This window comes from Neoarius graeffei, chromosome 7 (assembly GCF_027579695.1).
Source record: "Neoarius graeffei isolate fNeoGra1 chromosome 7, fNeoGra1.pri, whole genome shotgun sequence".
Taxonomy (NCBI): domain Eukaryota; kingdom Metazoa; phylum Chordata; class Actinopteri; order Siluriformes; family Ariidae; genus Neoarius; species Neoarius graeffei.
In genome coordinates, this window is record NC_083575.1 from 72,516,870 (window position 1) to 72,536,840 (window position 19,971).

The window sequence follows — 19,971 nt, forward strand, 5'->3', positions numbered from 1 at the left end:
CTCCAAATCCAACTCAACCTCCTTTCTACTTTAACCACATATCACATCATCTGCAATGTTCCGTGGTGACTCTTGCCTCACTTCGTCTGTCAAGCTATCCATCACTATGGCAAACAAAAAAGGACTCAAAGCAGATCCTTGATGGAGTCCCACCTTCACCTTGAACCATTCAGTTGTTCCAACTGCACACCTCACTGCTGTTTCACCGTTCTCATACATGACTTGCACCACTCTAATATACTTCTCATTCACTCCACTCTTTCTCATACAATACCATAACTCATCTCTCGGCACTGCCTTCTCCAGGTCTACAAACACACAATGTAGCTTTCTCTGGCCTTCTCTGTACTTCTCCTAAACATTCTTAAAGCAAAAATTGCATCCGACGTGCTCTTCCTCGGCATAAACCCGTACTGCTGTTCACAGATTGCTACCTCTCTTCTCAATCTCGCCTCCCATAGCTTCATGGTGTAGCTCATCAATTTTATTCCTCTGTAATTACTGCAGCTCTGTACATCTCCCTTATTCTTGTACAACCCTGATTCCAAAAAAGTTGGGACAAAGTACAAATTGTAAATAAAAACAGAATGCAATGATGTGGAAGTTTCAAAATTCCATATTTTATTCAGAATAGAACATAGATGACATATCAAATGTTTAAACTGAGAAAATGTATCATTTAAAGAGAAAAATTAGGCGATTTTAAATTTCATGACAACAACACATCTCAAAAAAGTTGGGACAAGGCCATGTTTATCACTTTGAGACATCCCCTTTTCTCTTTACAACAGTCTGTAAACGTTTGGGGACTGAGGAGACAAGTTGCTCAAGTTTAGGGATAGGAATGTTATCCCATTCTTGTCTAATGTAAGATTCTAGTTGCTCAACTGTCTTAGGTCTTTTTTGTCGTATCTTCTGTTTTATGATGCGCCAAATGTTTTCTATGGGTGAAAGATCTGGACTGCAGGCTGGCCAGTTCAGTACCCGGACCCTTCTTCTATGCAGCCATGATGCTGTAATTGATGCAGTATGTGGTTTGGCATTGTCATGTTGGAAAATGCAAGGTCTTCCCTGAAAGAGACGTCGTCCGGATGGGAGCATTTGTTGCTCTAGAACCTGGATATACCTTTCAGCATTGATGGTGTCTTTCCAGATGTGTAAGCTGCCCATGCCAGACACACTAATGCAACCCCATACCATCAGAGATGCAGGCTTCTGAACTGAGCGCTGATAATAACTTGGGTCATCCTTCTCCTCTTTAGTCCGAATGACACGGCGTCCCTGATTTCCATAAAGAACTTCAAATTTTGATTCGTCTGACCACAGAACAGTTTTCCACTTTGCCACAGTCCATTTTAAATGAGCCTTGGCCCAGAGAAGACGTCTGCGCTTCTGGATCATGTTTAGATGCGGCTTCTTCTTTGAACTATAGAGTTTTAGCTGGGAACGGCGGATGGCACGGTGAATTGTATTCACAGATAATGTTCTCTGGAAATATTCCTGAGCCCATTTTGTGATTTCCAATACAGAAGCATGCCTGTATGTGACGCAGTGCCGTCTAAGGGTCCAAAGATCACGGGCACCCAGTACGGTTTTCCAGCCTTGATCCTTATGCACAGAGACTCTTCCAGATTCTCTGAATCTTTTGATGATATTATGCACTGTAGACGATGATATGTTCAAACTCTTTGCAATTTTACACTGTCGAACTCCTTTCTGATATTGCTCCACTATTTGTCGGTGCAGAATTAGGGGGATTGGTGATCCTCTTCCCATCTTTACTTCTGAGAGCCGCTGCCACTCCAAGATGCTCTTTTTATACCCAGTCATGTTAATGACCTATTGCCAATTGACCTAATGAGTTGCAGTTTGGTCCTCCAGCTGTTCCTTTTTTGTACCTTTAACTTTTCCAGCCTCTTATTGCCCCTGTCCCAACTTTTTTGAGATGTGTTGCTGTCATGAAATTTCAAATGAGCCAGTATTTGGCATGAAATTTCAAAATGTCTCGCTTTCGACATTTAATATGTTGTCTATGTTCTATTGTGAATACAATATCAGTTTTTGAGATTTGTAAATTATTGCATTCCGTTTTTATTTACAATTTGTACTTTGTCCCAACTTTTTTGGAATCGGGGTTGTATATTGGGACTAGCACACTCTCCATTCATTTGGCATTTTCTCATTCTCTAGGATCTTATTGGATTATGTTCATAAAATAAATCTGTGATGTGGTGTTTAATAGCATTTCCTGTATTTTACACTTAAAGAGCACCTGGCTGCAAAAAGTTTGAGAACCCCTGGGCCACATACGTTATGAGTTCACAACCTTATTTAATATTCATATTAGTGGCTTCTGATTGGTCTTTAAAATCGATCGTCACATTCTTGACCAATAGACTTTCTAAGGGCGGAGTTAATCACTCGTGGAAACTCAAAGCTGCACTGAACGGAAAATGTTCTATTGGCTTAGAAGAGAAAGTGTATGTAGCTTAGCTGCATGCTAACTGCAGCTTTACAGTAGGACGCGTTGCATAATGTAGCCGTCTGAAGGAAGACACTATTGATATCGAGATTTCTTCAAGAAAACTATCAGTAAAGAAGTGGATAGGACCGTTCTTACTCTTACTCGGTTAGCTGAAGAGTTAGCTTACCTAGCTAGCAGGCTAGCCATTGAGAGACCCACCACCCAAAGAATCCGATTAAAGCCATTGTAATAAGTGATCGGATATCCAGAGTCATAAACGCGCATAAATCTACTCTCAGCGTGTGAACGAAGTGACAGGTGAGACATTAATGTGTTTTATTGCTTTGCTTTGTTATTTCAAGCAGTGTGAAAATGGACGGATGGCTAGCCTTGCTAATGTTTGACAACTAAATTAAAGGGTTTTTTGTGCAATGCAAGTAAATGAATCAACAGTTTATGTGATGTGGCTAATGTGGCAGCAGGACAGTAGTAATAGTGCAATTCTGTTTATCAGATTGTTAAAGATGTGTTTGAGTACTTTTCAAACCTTAAGCATGCATGTTACACAGTAACCGGAATATAAACACAATCACGCGTTTATATTTACTAGTTAAATCTATTGTTTAGCATCTATTTTAATGCATTTATTACGGATAGAAAAAGTTAATAGGCTCTTTTCCGTTAGCTTGCTGTCGTTTTCTTGCTAACTGCTTGTGGTGTGTGGTTTAAATTTTTTCTCCACCTCTCTGCAGAATTTGTAACATTTATTAATTCGTTTATTGCTAACTAAATTTACTGTAAATGTGGTTTATTATTATGATTTATTATTGTGGTGCTTTGAGTTAATGGAAATAGTTTAATAGGTTAAGTGTGCAGGCTAAGTGGTTGTTTAGCTCGCTAGCTGCACCGGCCTGTGAAACTCAAACGCCTCTTATTTAAACATTACATATGCTAATTTCCTTTTTCTACATCTTCATTACATTTGTTTAATTACGACGTTGTGGGTTGTTTTTTTTTTTGACTGCGTTGTGTGTGTGTGTGTGTGTGTCTGGTTGAGGAACAGGTTTTATTTGCGGTCAGGTTAATCATCTCCACCCAGATGGGCCCCGGTTTCCTCACCGGTGTTTGGCTGAGCGTGTGTCCGCCCTGCGCGCTCTCTAAAGCGGGCAGGTTTAGCTCATGCATCCGCTTTACTCCGGGGCCCTGCTGCGGCGAAACACACCCAAAACACACACACACTCTCTCTCTCTCTCACACACACACACACACACACACAACTTCATTTTCATTTCACAGACCAGATAATATAAACTTGGCAGATGTTCTCTACTTAATTTATATTAAGATTTATTATAAACCACATACATGTCGAGTTATCTGCACACACCTAGAAACAGGGTTGTCACGATATTATCATTTTGACTCCGATATCAAACAGTATCGCAATACCGAACCGATAACAGTTAAAAAAAATCGTTATCATTTGACCATCTTCACACTGTGGTGAAACCAATTTATACCATGATATATTAATCAATTATTCTATCCACATTCATTGGATATGAGCAATCATGCACTCTGATTGATTGGCTACTCTACTACTAGGCTATCAGCTCATATACCGTGAGTGTAGAAAAACAAAATGGTGGAGCGTGTTGCTGAACCAAGCCGAGGACGAAATAAAAACTACTTGATGATAAAAGCCCCCCCAAAAAAGCAACAAAAAATGGAATAAAAGTATTTGATGGTAATAACTTGGCTCTTTTTTTCCAACGAATTATTTTTATAGCATTTTTCACAAATTGCTACTGTCATTTTGCCGGTTTGTGTACATTCTAAGCAGAAATAATTTTGTTAGACGTTTTGTACAAAGTTTTTATTTATTGAATTTGCAAAAAATAGAAATAAAAATGCTCTTTTTCTCAAAATCCTCTGCCCTGAACAGCGAGTGCCCTCTGGAGGGTGCGCACTCCGGCCCTGCGCAGCTCACAGAGCGCGCGAGTGAAGTGAACAAGCCACGATTCGGGACTGAGCCGCTGTGTGTGTGATCCCAGCGCATATCACTTATTACTTGCAAGTGGAAGGATGGCAAGCCTAAAGACAATCATAACTACACAATGGGCAGTATTTGCATCAGTATTTGCAGTATTTTCATACTTTTATACTCTTTAATGAAAGGTGATACAAGGCGGAAGTCTGCGCCGTTTTTCAGCAGTCGCGTCACATGACCAACGCCAGCGAATCAGGAAGGTGGATGTCACAGTGACGTTGTCCAGTGAGACGCCAGCTAGAGCTCAGCACAGCGTATTCGCGTATTCTCAATGTTTACACAGCACCGGAGCTGATACGATCTAGATTGAATACGTGGACGCTGGCGGATTCCCGTTTCCCCGCTTTTTCAGGGGGGTTAATGTAAACGGACAGTGCATCCGCGAAGAAAACGAGACAGATACGGTCTAGTGTAAACGTAGCCTCAGTTTGTACAGAAATGGTGGATGCATAATGTGTTTCACAGCATTGAAGCGTTTACATATTTACTGTGATCCTGGGTGTAAACTACTGTATAGCAACGTTTTAGCAGTGAGACAGAGACTCCATGATACACTGACGATGTTCGTAATGCGTCTCTTTGTCTTGTACGGAGATGTTTAAGCTTTTAAAGGTGCAACTAATCCACAGGTTTGATGGCGCAGCGTTCCAGCCATGTGGAGGGCAAATCTGGTGATTACTCTTAAATAATTCTCTGGAAATGTTAATACTATTTAAATTTCAAAATTCTCGAGTATCATCAAATACTTGAAGTTTACTTTTCTATAGGTGCATGGTGTTGGCTTATTTAACTAAAGAATTGACAAGATTAATTTATTTAATCAGCCAATTGGCAAATAATAGTCCATGTTAAAAAAAAAGTTACATTTCTGATGCTTCATTCAGCACCAAATTTCATGTGTGTTTTAAAAATAGTTTAAATAAGCAAAACTGAATGGACCTTGAAAGGCAACCATTTGATTCAGAAGGTGGATTGAAATTAATCAGCTGTTGTATTCAGGGCCAAGTCTGATGTTGCAACTACATTTCCTCTTTTTCTTTGCCAACGTTTGCTTGACGGTACCAGGCTTTAGGATTCATGTATTAGATCATCGCTAAATAATGTGCTTGTAATCGTCAGAACCATCAGTCAGAGGTTATGTTTTAATGTTACCCTCGGTCGAGGTTTTCTTGCAAAAGGCATTTAATTGTAACCAGTCCCACCTGGATAAATATTCTGTGAATAAAATTTTGTTATACTAACAGAAAATATCTGTCATGTGAGTATACACTGTGAGGAGTGTAGCTATCTTGCTATTGCAAACAGGTCTGGGAGCAATGAAGAAATACATCAGTAATTTATTTATTAGCTTCCATTTGCACATTCTGGGTTTTACTCCACACACTTAGCTTTAAGGGTTTCCTTTCTGGAGTATGTAGTGTTTTTTTTATAGGCTTTTTGGCTACTCTGCTTAGGCACTTGGTGTAAAAACATTACTGAATGTGTTTTACACTGCAACCCCGCTATAATGAACTTTTTTTTAATATATATATAAAACTACGCATATAACGAACTGTTCATATTCCCTGTCTTTAATGGCAATGAGTCAGAATCTTCCAAAAAAAAAAAAAAAAATCGGAGCCATGCGCTCCTCTTCCCACCAGAGACAAACGTTAAGTAATCAAGTCTGCTGTCAAGTTAACAGCAACATGTTAACACCGTAAAACAAAAGCTTAACTACCCTAGCTTAGGTGTCAATCACTAACAGTTATTGGGAACAGCAATTGTTGACTTAAATCCCTGAAAAGGGCTTTATTTTACAAGCTAAAAGCAGTTTTAGGTGGGGTTTACATTAGACCGTATCAGCGGATCATCAGATTAACGTTATTAAAATGAATAGTGTGCACACAGCAACGCTAATACACGATTCGTGTGCACACAGCAACGCCAATACACGGATACGCTCGGCTCCGCAGGCATCCTGCGCTCCAAATCACTCCGCCCTGAACAGCGAGTGCCCTCTGGAGGGTGCGCACTCCGGCCCTGCGCAGCTCACAGAGCGCGTGAGTGGAGCGCACGAGCAGTGATTTGGGACTGAGCCGCTGTGTGTGTGATCTCAGGATCTCAGTGCATGTCGGGCATGCGCGTCACTTACCACTTGCAAGTGGAAGGATGGCAAGCCTAAAGACAATCATAACTACACAATGGGCAGTATTTGCATCAGTATTTGCAGTATTTTCATACTTTTATACTCTTTAATGAAAGGTGATACAAGGCGGAAGTCCGCGCCGTTTTTCAGCAGTCGCGTCACGTGACCAACACCAGCGAATCAGGAAGGTGGATGTCACAGTGACATTTGTCCAATGACGACGCCAGCTAGAGCTCAGCACAGCGTATCCGCGTATTCTCAATGTTTACACAGCACCGGACCAGACACGATCTGGATTGAATACGTGGACCCCGGCGGATTCCCGTTTCCCGGCGTTTCCAGGCGTTTTAATGTAAGCGGACAGTGCATCCGCGAAGAAAACGAGACAGATACGGTCTAATGTAAACTTGGCCTTACTCGAGTCTTTACTCGTCATGGTTACTCATTTTCATGTCCGTATGTTGGCGTTTTGAGCTCGCAGCATGTGCTGCCGACTACAAACACACGTGCAGTGCAATTAGGACTAATTACCATGTACCTGTTCCAGATTAGAGCGCGTTCACAGCGTTCGCGTATAAGGATTCCCTAACCACACAGACTTTGTGAAGTTACACACTGTACCTAGTGTCTCACATTACCAAGCCTTTGTTCCGTGTATTGTTTTAAAGGTTTTGACTTGCTTTTGTGTTTTGGACTTTGCCTTTGTGGTTACCTCTGATATTTTGTTTGTGCTTCACACGACCCTGCCTTTGTCTGATGTTTTTGAACTGCTTGCCTGCCTCTTTTTAAACAAACACTCTTCCTGCTATTATAGCCATCCATTACATGACACTCGTAAGCGTAAGATGCTCTCTGCCGAAGACAAACTTCATATCCTGGACCATCTGAGAAGGGTTGTTTTACAATCAGGGTACAAAGTTTGTGTCACGGGTCCAAAATTCAAATAAAAAAAAAAAAACCCTATCAAATCTGCACTTTTGGAAATTAATACACATGAACATAGGCATGTGTAATAATTTGTATTATAACAAGATTAAGTGAGAGGACGTTTTTTTTTTTTGACAATTCAGAATCCACTACTTCCATAGTGCTTTTAAATATAAGGCTGTAAGCTTTGTGTTAGTTTTCTCTAATATTTATGTCCCAATATCTTGACCACATTTTAGGATGAAAATAATCATTTTAGATATGTTATTTTATATTGAAAAATTAGCTGTCTCGGAGAGGACATTTTTTTTGACACAATTACATACTAATTTGATCAAAATAGTCTGAAAACTTACTGGCATTCAACATTAAAACTTTGTTTCTAATGATATGGAACCAAATATTTGTTTTATGGTATAAAGAATGATTTAAGTGCATCCCTTTTGGAGCTACCTGTGGTCAAAAAAGCACTTTTTCTAAATGACACGAGTAATTTTGCTAAATATGACATGTATTGCCATACATTCACCAAAAATAACGTTATCACAATTTTTATTTTTTTTTGCATGGTAAATAGAGCTATCACAGGGCTACAATAAACAACCAAGTTTATTTAGTCAAGCCTTTTGATATTGAAGATAATAAGTGTTAAATGTGATTTTTAGCTTGCGTACCCTGATTTGTAAAACAACCCAGAAAGCAATGAATTTGTCTAAAGAATATGGTGTCCGGAAAAATAATTTCAGCTTTTTAAAGAAAAAAAGAGCTCAGAAACTTCATCTATAGCTACAATCAATATTGTGGGCTGAAAAAGGAAGATGATGCAGTGACTTATTTCCTTTACTTTCTAAATATGTAAGGGAATTAAGTGTAACTATAAATTTAACACAGCTGGTCTTTGTTTTATGTAAGCGTGAGTGTTTGGTGTAGCAATTGGGTCCATTTTTTAGTATTACAAACTTTTTGGTATAACGAACTCTCTGGACCCCCCCAGGAGTTTGTTATAGCAGAGCTGCAGTGTATATAATTCAGAAGGTTAGCTGAGATCTGATGCCTCCTGTAAGAGCTACATATTTAACCCTTTGGGGTTGAGAGCTTCGCTGGTGAAGCTCGACAGGTTTAGAATGAGTAGGTCATGTATTTAGATAAATATCTTCAAGTTTTTCATCATACAAGCATGCTAAACATATCGACAAACTTTCCTATGTGCCCACTGCCAAATAATATTATAGTCTTTAAATTACTTACATTAGATGATGCATCAAACTTGTCACCTTACTCAGTCACACCAGAGTCGGAGTGCTGAGTGCGTACTTGCACATTCATAAGACTATTCATATGGTAATGGAAGGATAATCACTTTCACTCTTTGCCCATGTTTACATTAGACCGTATCAGCGGATCATCAGATTAACGTTTTTAAAACGATTAGTGTGCACACTAGGGGTGGCACGGTTCACAAAAGTCGCGGTTCGGTACGTATTGCAGTTTGAGGTCTGCGGTTCGGTACGTATTGCGTTTTTTTTTTTTTTTTTTTAAAATCTTAAGTACTCTGTATTTGGGCATATAGCCTACTATTTACCTTAAGTAAACATAGTTTAGGATACAGCATTTAAGAGAGGTTAAAATTATAGTTACAATGAAATAATCATGCACAAACTGAGTTTGAGTTGACATAAGCACATTTTATGAACAATCTCTGATGAAAAGCCAGGTAGTATTTTTGAAACAGCAAGAGGGAAGACATGGATGATTTCAACAGCTTTTTTATTTACTACAGTATTTATTTATACAAAGTGTCAGGAGTGTTTGCTGCCATGTTGTGGCATCTAGAGGAACCAGGTGTCTTTTGTCACATACAGAGTTTTCATAATTGGAAGAAATAAAAATGAGTTCTTAGAGCTTACTCTTGAACAGATGTGTGTGTTAAAACTTAAACTTTTATGTGGCGACCAACCAACCACCTATATACAAAAACCGAATCAAAAACTCTTCTAATCCCTGAGGGTGAGGATGTATTTTTTCACTTGAAATTAAAGTGCAGTGTTTTGAAACGTGTGGCTGGATTTCTTATTAACCCCGCCGACAGTAGTCGGAGGGGTTATTATTTTCACCTGCGTCAGTCTGTGTGTGTGTGTGTGTATCTGTCTGTCTGTGTGTCTGCAAGATATCTCAAGAACCAATGGATCGATTTGGACCAAATTTTGTACATGTGTTGCCAATCACCCAGGAAGGAAACCATTAAATTTTGGAGGTCAAAGGTCAAGGTCATGGCATAACTTCGAAATTTTCGCCCAATGTATTTTAATAGGGAAAAGGCGGGGTTTGCACTCGTTAGTGTCCCTGTCTAGTCTAATCTTAAAGTGCCACTGTATTCTTAGAACGATTTATAACAAAATAGACACACAGCCAATATAAAATATTGCAATAAAACCAATCACTGCACTGTTTAAAACAAACCTCCCCTCCCCTCGCCGGAAAAAAAAAAATCTAGTTCGCCCATTATCCTGTGTCATTCTGAGATGCGCAGATAGACAGTAAAGGGAATTCCGAATTCCCTTTACTGTCTATCTGCGCATCTCAGAATGACACAGGATAATGGGCGAACTAGATTTTTTTTTTTTTTCCGGCGCTGCGGTACGCCGGAAATCCGGTGCGGCGCCGCAACGCTATCACCCCTGTTCGCGCGAAAGAGAACCACGTGGTTTCATACGGGCATTCGGCTTTTTTTTTTTGGCGAACGTCTTAAATAGGGGTACCGCGGTTTATACGCGTATTGCACCGCAACAGGCGTATCGTACGGTTCGTTTTTTTTCCCATAACCGTGCCAAGCCTAGTGCACACAGCAACACCAATACACGATTTGCGTGCACACAGCAACGCCAATACATGGATACGCTCGGCATCGCAGGCATCCTGTGCTCCAAATCACTCCGCCCTGAACAGCGAGTGCCCTCTGGAGGGTGCGCACTCCGGCCTTGCGCAGCTCACAGAGCACGCGAGTGAAGTGAACAAGCTGTGATTCGGGACTGAGCCGCTGTGTGTGTGATCCCAGCGCATATTGCTTACCACTTGCAAGTGGAAGGATGGCAAGCCTAAAGACAATCATAACTACACAATGGACAGTATTTGCATCAGTATTTGCAGTATTTTCATACTTTTATACTCTTTAATGAAAGGTGATACAAGGCGGAAGTCCGCGCCGTTTTTCAGCAGTCACGTCACATGACCAACGCCAGCGAATCAGGAAGGTGGATGTCACAGTGACGTTGTCCAATGACGACGCCAGCTAGAGCTCAGCACAGCGTATCCGCGTATTCTGAATGTTTACACAGCACCGGAGCTGACATGATCTGGATTGAATACGTGGACGCTGGCGGATTCCCGTTTCCCGGCGTTTCCAGGCGGTTTAATGTAAACGGACAGTGCATCCGCAAAGAAAACGAGACAGATACGGTCTAATGTAAACGTAGCCTTTCGGTTTTGATTGGTTTCTCTTTCACGGTGGGAATGCCCACCGTAAACAGGATAAAATCTGTCAGACATGGGCTACATCCACACGACAACGGCAACAAGATTTTATTTAAAAAATATCGCGTCCACATGGGCAACGGATCAGTAAAATATCAGGTACATATGGCAATGCAACGCTTGCTGAAAACGATGCAATACACATGCCACACCTCTAGGGGCGCTGTAAGACGGTCCCATCGGAGACACCAGAACAATAGAAGTAGTAGACACGTGCGCATAAACCCCTTCTTTTGGTGTGAAGCACTGTCAGGAACAAACACACAACAAGAAGAAGATGGCTGCGACTACGTGAGGAAATCGTGCCTTCTGTGTGTACAAATATTAGTTTTATTAGTGTGTATAGTTTTATATAACTTAATTCTTATTGTGTGTGAACATTTTGAAAAGCATTTTTATATAATTTATATAACTTTTTATATTGTGTGTGAACATTTTGAAAAGCAGTCTTATCCAATAAAAAAAAAGAAATTCAAGAAATGGTTCAGTTACTTGTTTATTTAAAAGAAAAGCTGTATACAAAAGTGAATGCAATGCAGTGGTTCATACAAAACAGCGAGAGTGCTGCTTGTTCTAGTCATGTGGTTGTGACGTTATCGTAAACAAATCCGTTCTACTCATCCAGACGACTTCGCAGCGGCGCCGTTGCCAGATTTTTCCACTCTGGAACCCGTTCTCAAAAAATATCGTTGTGGGGCACCCAAAACGCCGGTGCCGTGTGGACGCCAGGCCGAAACGATAAACAATTTTATCAGATTCACCTGAATCCGTTGCCGTGTGGACAGGACCATAGTTCAGGCTGTTTGGAGGTAAAACTTGTTGTGAGATGGCATACGGATTTTATGCGCTTTGGATGATTCAGGACAGCGATTCAATTCAGTCTTGAGAACTGTGACACTGATGATGAGCGGCGCTTTATTTTTTTTAAACTTCGACTCAATCCAGCCAAAGATCAACTCGAGTAAGTGTAAATATTTCTTCCATTTCTTATAAGCACATCGGTTAATTATGTATGTGCTGTAGTGCATGTACAGAAAAAAATGACTGAGCAGTTTTTCCAGAATTAAAAGTATTTTCCTCAAAAATAGTTAATTTTGCTCTATTTTGAGTTTAGAAAGTAAAATTTGGAGTGGGAGCAAAATTCCAGAGTAATTGTGTAACGGAGATGGTTGTGGCTCTGAACCTGAGGTAAAATAGTACAACAGTTAATTTCAAGACGCGCTGAACAGTGTCAAATACCAGATAAATGAAGATGTTGTAAAAAGCAGCTTTAGAACTGTGTGGAAATGTGTTTGAAAAAACATGACCTTACCCTTTGTGACGAACCGTTTTGATCACTTGACCTGATGGGATTAAGCGTTGGCAGTGGGAGGGGTTTTCACTCTTCTCATTGAATTGAATGGAAATTTTTACTCTTCTCATGGAATAACCCCTCCCACTGCCAACCCTTTATCCCAAAACAATAGGTCAAATTTTTTTGACAGCCAGTTAATTGCCCAATTCTATGGAGCAGATTTAAGTTTTTGTGCTTGATACATTCGTAAGACTGAACAGAATCGCCTCAAGTGACCAAAACGATTCGACAGAATGGGTAAGGTCATGCTTTTTCACACATTCTAACACAGTTCTAAAACTGCTTTTTACAACAGCTTCTTTTTTTCTTTTTCTTTTTTTAAAGTACAATCATGACATACGTTCTACATAGATATTATTGTAGCCGAACTTGTGCTGATTACAAAAAGGTCATATGACTTTGAAAATACTGCTTAGATTTGTTGAAATTGACAACAAAATCAGAGGCCAAAATCATTAGAGTGCCAGAAAATACCCTCAGACCCCAGAGGGTTAAAAAAAAAAAAAAAGTCCCTGATGCCGAGTGTATGTAGAGAATAGTAGCAGGATGGAGAGAAGCAGAAGCACAGAGGAAGGACTCGATAATCCTTTTATTGCAATACCAAGCATCTTCATGATGCACAATATGTATCAGATGAGAGAATTTTGCTGAAGTGCTAACGAGTGACTACAAGTTCAGAGATTTTTGTTGAATGTTAAATTTTCATGTCAAGTATTTTCCAAAGAACAATAGGGACCATAAAACAATGGGGACAAAATAGTTAACGCATATATGCAGAGCCATGGCCTCCCTTTTTTATAAACAATAAATGCCTTGAGACCTCAAGAATGGCACAGGAATAGTTTTAAGCATTAACAATAAATCTAAGATAGTATTTTTTACGATTAAAGTGATTCATATAGGTAGCGGTCTGAGTGAATGACCTTGACTTCTGTAACGTCACAACAGGAAGTCTATCGGTCTCGTCACCATTTCCACTATATTAAAACACAGAGCTGACTGCAACTCCGATCCTCCATTTTGAGCTAATTTATCACCATGCCACGTAGATGTGTTGCTGGCGGGTGCAGCAACATGACAGAAGGTGGATTTACGTTGCATTCATGACCCAAGAATGTTCAAACTGCAAAGATTTGGACGTGTTTTGCGAGAAGTTCACGGGCACATTGGGCAGCTGTGAAGTGGTCTCTGCTCTGCACATTTTACTGAAAACTCATACGAAACCTCTGATCTGTTGAGGAGCGTTGGAATTCTTTTAATTGTTTTAGATTAAAAATAAAATTATTTTATGTAATTTTATTTCTCTATTGTTTACTGTTTTTGTTTTTGCTTCTGTAAAGCACATTGAACTGCCATTGTGTATGAAATGTGCTATATAAATAAACTTGCCTTGCCTATAAGCCTGTATTGAAAGAGGGTGCAGTACCAACAATTAAAGAAAACAAGAAAAGGAAAGTATTTATTTTATTTTTTTAAAGTGAGTTTAATTGTACCAGTTCTCCCAGAGCGTGAGCCAAGGGTTGTTGGTAAAACCCAGGAGGGAACAGGACCGGGCATACCGCTCGGGCAGTGACCTCCCCGCGGTTGTTGCTAAAACCGGTGACGTCCTGTTCCGTGCCGGGTTTTAGTAATTGCCTGAGCCAAGCAGTAATGGCGGAGTACACAGTATGGAGAGAATGGGTATAGCAGCAGTCTGATTTTCTCCACTGGATATTGCTGCCATCTTGCCTTTATGTGGAAGAAGCGAATGAATGGAGAACTGAAAGTCAGATTGTTTCAAAACAATTGGCCGCAAGATCGGCCTTCAAGAAGCGAGAACACAGACTTGTAAGCTCCGACTCTCATTTGGATACAAAACAACAAAAACAACACTCATTGTTTATCTGCATTTAGATTAATGCATGTAACTTGTATTGTGTGTTTAAGTTACCGGTATAAGATTATTTAATTTGCTTCAGAATGTGATTGTCTCAGTTCATCTGATTATTTAATTAGCCTTTTACAGTTTTATCAGTGAAAATGCATGCATATTGCATAAATTATAACACTTATCCTGTTTTAATGAGAGTTAACCCACAATGAATGAAGTCAAATCAGTCTTAGTTGAGCAAGTCGGTAACGGTATTTCTTACTTTCACCATAAATTTTTATTTATGTGACTTTGGGCTATAGCTGTAAAAGGCCTCGGCCTTAAAACCGGTTACCGCTGTGACGTCACGCACTCAGGGCTGGCTGGCGGCTCGAATGCCAACTTTGCGGCCGATTTTAACTCTCAAAAATGTATATATTTTTTCAGTTCCCATTTATGCAGCATACAAGAGTCAAGGATGTAGATGCTATCCACTTAAATTTATTTAAAAGTAAAGGTTCTGCGTATCTCCTTTAATGTTTAATCACTTCAATCGCTTACCTTTTTATGATGAGTAATAAAGCACTGACATCTGATTAACAGCAGCAAAGTGAAATGTGGTTATATGACTTTATTGATGTATGAGCTTTCACACTGATGAACAGTTACTGAGAGACAGCAAATCAAATTCGGTTGTTTTGAAAGTCCTTTCACAAGAGTTTTTGTTGTTATTAAAGGAAATGATCACTGCAAACTAACTGAATTCTAGTTACCATATCAATTCTTGCACAGTGTTTTTCTGTGATGTTTTTATGTGTCAAAAGTGGAATAAATGGAGAAAATGCGTAATTTATAAGAAACGCTTTGGTTCAACCGGTGCAGCCGGCCATCATGATGTCAGAGTTGCTTCCTGTGGGAGCGCGCCTATATCCTCAACAAGTGCTCTCTTTTTCCTGGTTCCCTTCACTTCCAAAGTAATTTTTTTCATACATGTCTTTCACAAAACATTCTTCCGTAAAATGCTCGCTGCATAACTTTTGAAGTCTTGTTTGGAGCAAAGTGATGTCTCCCAACATTGTGCAACCACTATTTCAGAAGTGACTCCTTCTAGGGAGCTAGTGGATAGCCATGCCGTGACACTCCTGGTGGATGAGTTGACCAACCAGTACTGTTTTTACAACCAAATGATGTGCGATACGGAACTGTCTTCACAGAACACAGTTCAGAGATAATACAACAAAATGGTACTAAAAAAAAAAAAGCGTTTGCAGTGAACGTAACTGCGCTAAATGTGTACGGTGGCTGGGAAGTGCAAAACAAAATTAGAAAATGCGAAACACTTTTTTACATTTTATAAAGCAAAATTACATTAGCAAAACACTTTTACCAAGGACAAAACAAATTTACTGTACTGTAAATTTAATGTATTGTACTTCCAGCATTTGGTACATTCCCCTTCCATGACTATTTTCGTTTGTAAATTTGTTTTGGGACTGGTAAGTGTTTCGCATCTTGTCAGTTTGCTTTCTAAGATGTAAATTTGTTTTGTCCTTGGTAAAAGTGTTTTGCTAATGTAATTTTGTTTTATAAAAAGTAAAATCGTTTCACGTTTTGCATTTTTGTTTTGCACTTCCTGGCTACTGTAAATATGAGGGAAATTCCCACAGTAGACCATGCGGTAAGCAAATGGTGGAGTCTCGCCTGGATCCGGCTTCAGCAACTTGTACGTCATCAATCCCGCAGCCTTGTTTTGACTTTTCACGGTATCCTTATAGCAGTGCAGATGAATATGGTGGCGTACATGTGTTTTGACCAGTACCCTAAATTGGGCACTTTTACATGTGAAAATTAATCAGTATCCTTTCAGAATTACTACCTCACCTTAGTGCTACTTTGAATTACATGTCAAAGTGCTTAAAGGGGAACTGAAGGATATATATATATATATATATATATATATATATATATATATATATATATAAAATATATTTTTAAATGTCGGAATGCATTTCTGACAGCTATTTTGTCACTGCTATAGCAAGTTATGAGTGTTTGATATATTACATAGCATATTTCAGTCCATATGTCAAAGCAATGGCCATAAACGAGATTTGCTGAGCCCTTTGTGAGACTTTGTAGGACGGAAGTAAAACGTACAGCGGAAATCAAAGTGACCAACATCTGCCAACGTTGTCAAAAGACGTGCGTGCCCTCCTTTGAATGCTGACGTAATCAAGTCGGAAGTTTTCCCTGTGTCTGAAATCGCTCCCTACTCACTATATAGGGCACTATATAGTAGGGACGCCATTTTGTAGTGCTGTCCGAAACCTTAGTGAGGATTATGTGGGGAAATGCGCTCAGTATAATGTGTGTTTTATCACAAAAACACATGCATGTGTTTTTATTATTTTGAAAACCGATCAGCCGCCTGATGTGGCACGTTTTAATTGTGCAACAGTAATGACGTAAATATCAGCGTGACGGGCTAGTCCTTATCCTGTCATCTTTCCAACTCTTCTCTACTCCATGCTGGTTCGAAGTCGTATGGAATAATCTCCATGTCACGTACGCGAGGGAGGTGGATGTATGTGCAGAAGTATACAGTTTAATAAAGTGCAAAATATATATACAGTGAGTCAATATATACACAGGCAAACAATCCAAAACAGCAGGCTAGATCAAAAACGAGAATACAGGCAGAAGGGTCAGTCGACGCGCAAACAATACTTCAAAGGCTAAGCGATGACAAGAACGAGAAACTGGCACAAGGATTGTGAAATAGGAAATCAAGACAACGGGTAGAAAGGCTCGGTGATGCATACATGCGTATCGTCATACAACCCCGATTCCAAAAAAGTTGGGACAAAGTACAAATTGTAAATAAAAACGGAATGCAGTGATGTGGAAGTTTCAAAATTCCATATTTTATTCAGGATAGAATATAGATGACATATCAAATGTTTAAACTGAGAAAATGTATCATTTAAAGAGAAAAATTAGGTGATTTTTAAATTTCATGACAACAACACATCTCAAAGTTGGGACAAGGCCATGTTTACCACTGTGAGACATCCCCTTTTCTCTTTACAACAGTCTGTAAATGTCTGGGGACTGAGGAGACAAGTTGCTCAAGTTTGGGATTGGAATGTTAACCCATTCTTGTCTAATGTAGGATTCTAGTTGCTCAACTGTCTTAGGTCTTTTTTGTCGTATCTTCCATTTTATGATGTGCCAAATGTTTCCTATGGGTGAAAGATCTGGACTGCAGGCTGGCCAGTTCAGTACCTGGACCCTTCTTCTATGCAGCCATGATGCTGTAATTGATGCAGTATGTGGTTTGGCATTGTCATGTTGGAAAATGCAAGGTCTTCCCTGAAAGAGACGTCGTCTGGATGGGAGCATGTGTTGCTCTAGAACCTGGATATACCTTTCAGCATTGATGGTGTCTTTCCAGATGTGTAAGCTGCCCATGCCACACGCACTAATGCAACCCCATACCATCAGAGATGCAGGCTTCTAAACTGATAACAACTTGGGTCGTCCTTCTCCTCTTTAGTCCGAATGACACGGCGTCCCTGATTTCCATAAAGAACTTCAAATTCTGATTCGTCTGACCACAGAACAGTTTTCCACTTTGCCACAGTCCATTTTAAATGAGCCTTGGCCCAGAGAAGACGTCTGCGCTTCTGGATCATGTTTAGATACGGCTTCTTCTTTGAACTATAGAGTTTTAGCTGGCAACAGTGGATGGCACAGTGAATTGTGTTCACAGATAATGTTCTCTGGAAATATTCCTGAGCCCATTTTGTGATTTCCAATACAGAAGCATGCCTGTATGTGATGCAGTGCCATCTAAGGGCCCGAAGATCACGGGCACCCAGTATGGCTTTCCGGCCTTGACCCTTACGCACAGAGATTCTTCCAGATTCTCTGAATCTTTTGATGATATTATGCACTGTAGATGATATGTTCAAACTCTTTGCAATTTTACACTGTCGAACTCCTTTCTGATATTACTCCACTATTTGTCGGCGCAGAATTAGGGGGATTGGTGATCCTCTTCCCATCTTTACTTCTGAGAGCCGCTGCCACTCCAAGATGCTCTTTTTATACCCAGTCATGTTAATGACCTATTGCCAATTGACCTAATGAGTTGCAATTTGGTCCTCCAGCTGTTCCTTTTTTGTACCTTTAACTTTTCCAGCCTCTTATTGCCCCTGTCCCAACTTTTTTGACATGTGTTGCTGTCATGAAATTTCAAATGAGCCAATATTTGGCATGAAATTTCAAAATGTCTCACTTTCGACATTTGATATGTTGTCTATGTTCTATTGTGAATACAATATCAGTTTTTGAGATTTGTAAATTATTGCATTCTGTTTTTATTTACAATTTGTACTTTATCCCAACTTTTTTGGAATCGGGGTTGTACTTCGCGATGCAAATGCATCAGCACAGTCCTTAAATAGGCAAACATACAGTTCCTTAATTGAGCTCGGGTGCGCCTTGTTATCGACGCACGTGCTGGGGTCCACTCGGCGCGCGTGCAGCCCAATGTGCACCTTCAGGTGCACGTGTCACATCGCGCAGGACTGACACTCCATCTCGAAATTAATCTAAATTGGAGCGATCTGGCTGCTGTGTAAACAGTTTTCAAAATGGCGGCGCTGACACTTCACGTTTGAAGTCTCGCACAAGTCTCGTGAAGATCGCGCGGATAAGCAACACCTGCCGTGGACCATACGAACTACATTCAACGTGGCTAAAAACCGAAAAGGCTGATAAGTGTAATATAATATGCTAATATGAGTCATGATATAAGGTTAATAAAACCGAAAACATAATTGAATAACATGTTAATTAAGAAATAAAGCAAGTTTAAAAATGACTTCAGTTCCCCTTTAATTACAAGTAAATCTGTATTTTATGATTCATTTCCTTTAACTAGTGATCTCTCACTATTTTTGCACGTTGATCCTAAATAAGTTTTATACCCCATTCCTACTCGCACTGAAAACCTTGTATTTTCTGCTGTGATGGTGTCATGTGGAAATGGGTGCAAAACAGTCAAGTCGAAATGTTAATCGATCCCCTGGTGACCTTATAAAATTTACGGAAATTTTTTGCCACGGTTCTAGTGGGAAACAGAATGTGATCGGCAGTGATGGTGACATGAAATGTAATGATATTGCAGTGGAATGACTCGTACGACCTCAATTTTAAAACACCTGGTGGCAAACTTGAAACAGCATGCGAACAAAGCACCGGCAGATATGGCTGGAAATTGGAGTGACACTGAAATCAAAGAGCTGTTGGCTGTTCATGCTGAAAACAAAATTGCTCGTCAGATATCTGGTACTGTTCGTGACACTGTGACTTTTCACAACAAATATGGATTGGTCACCTTGCGGATACATTCTCTCCGGTCTTGCAGAGCGTTTCACTCCGTAGCATTCTATTCAATGCGGTCAGGTGGGATTACACAATGTGTTACCTTTCCGTTATGGAAGACTGAGTGGGAATGTCTCGCATTTCACATTTTTAATGAATGCATAGTTGATCTACAGTATATATGGCAAACAGTTTAGCTGGTACATCTGTCAAATGTCATAGTGATTTAAAGAAAACTTAATTTGCTGTGATGTGTTGCATAATTTATAATTGACTC

At 39.8% G+C, this 19,971-nt stretch overlaps 1 protein-coding gene across 2 annotated transcripts in view; it reads left to right on the forward strand.

Moving 5' to 3' along the window:
* The first annotated feature begins 2,432 nt into the window (after positions 1-2,432).
* zdhhc5a (zinc finger DHHC-type palmitoyltransferase 5a) overlaps positions 2,433-19,971 on the forward strand; it is a 79,784-nt gene continuing 62,245 nt past the window's right edge. For both annotated transcript variants that reach the window (XM_060926368.1, XM_060926367.1), the window contains exon 1: positions 2,433-2,782. The gene's annotated coding sequence lies outside the window, so the exon portion shown is untranslated. The remainder of the gene's footprint in view (positions 2,783-19,971) is intronic.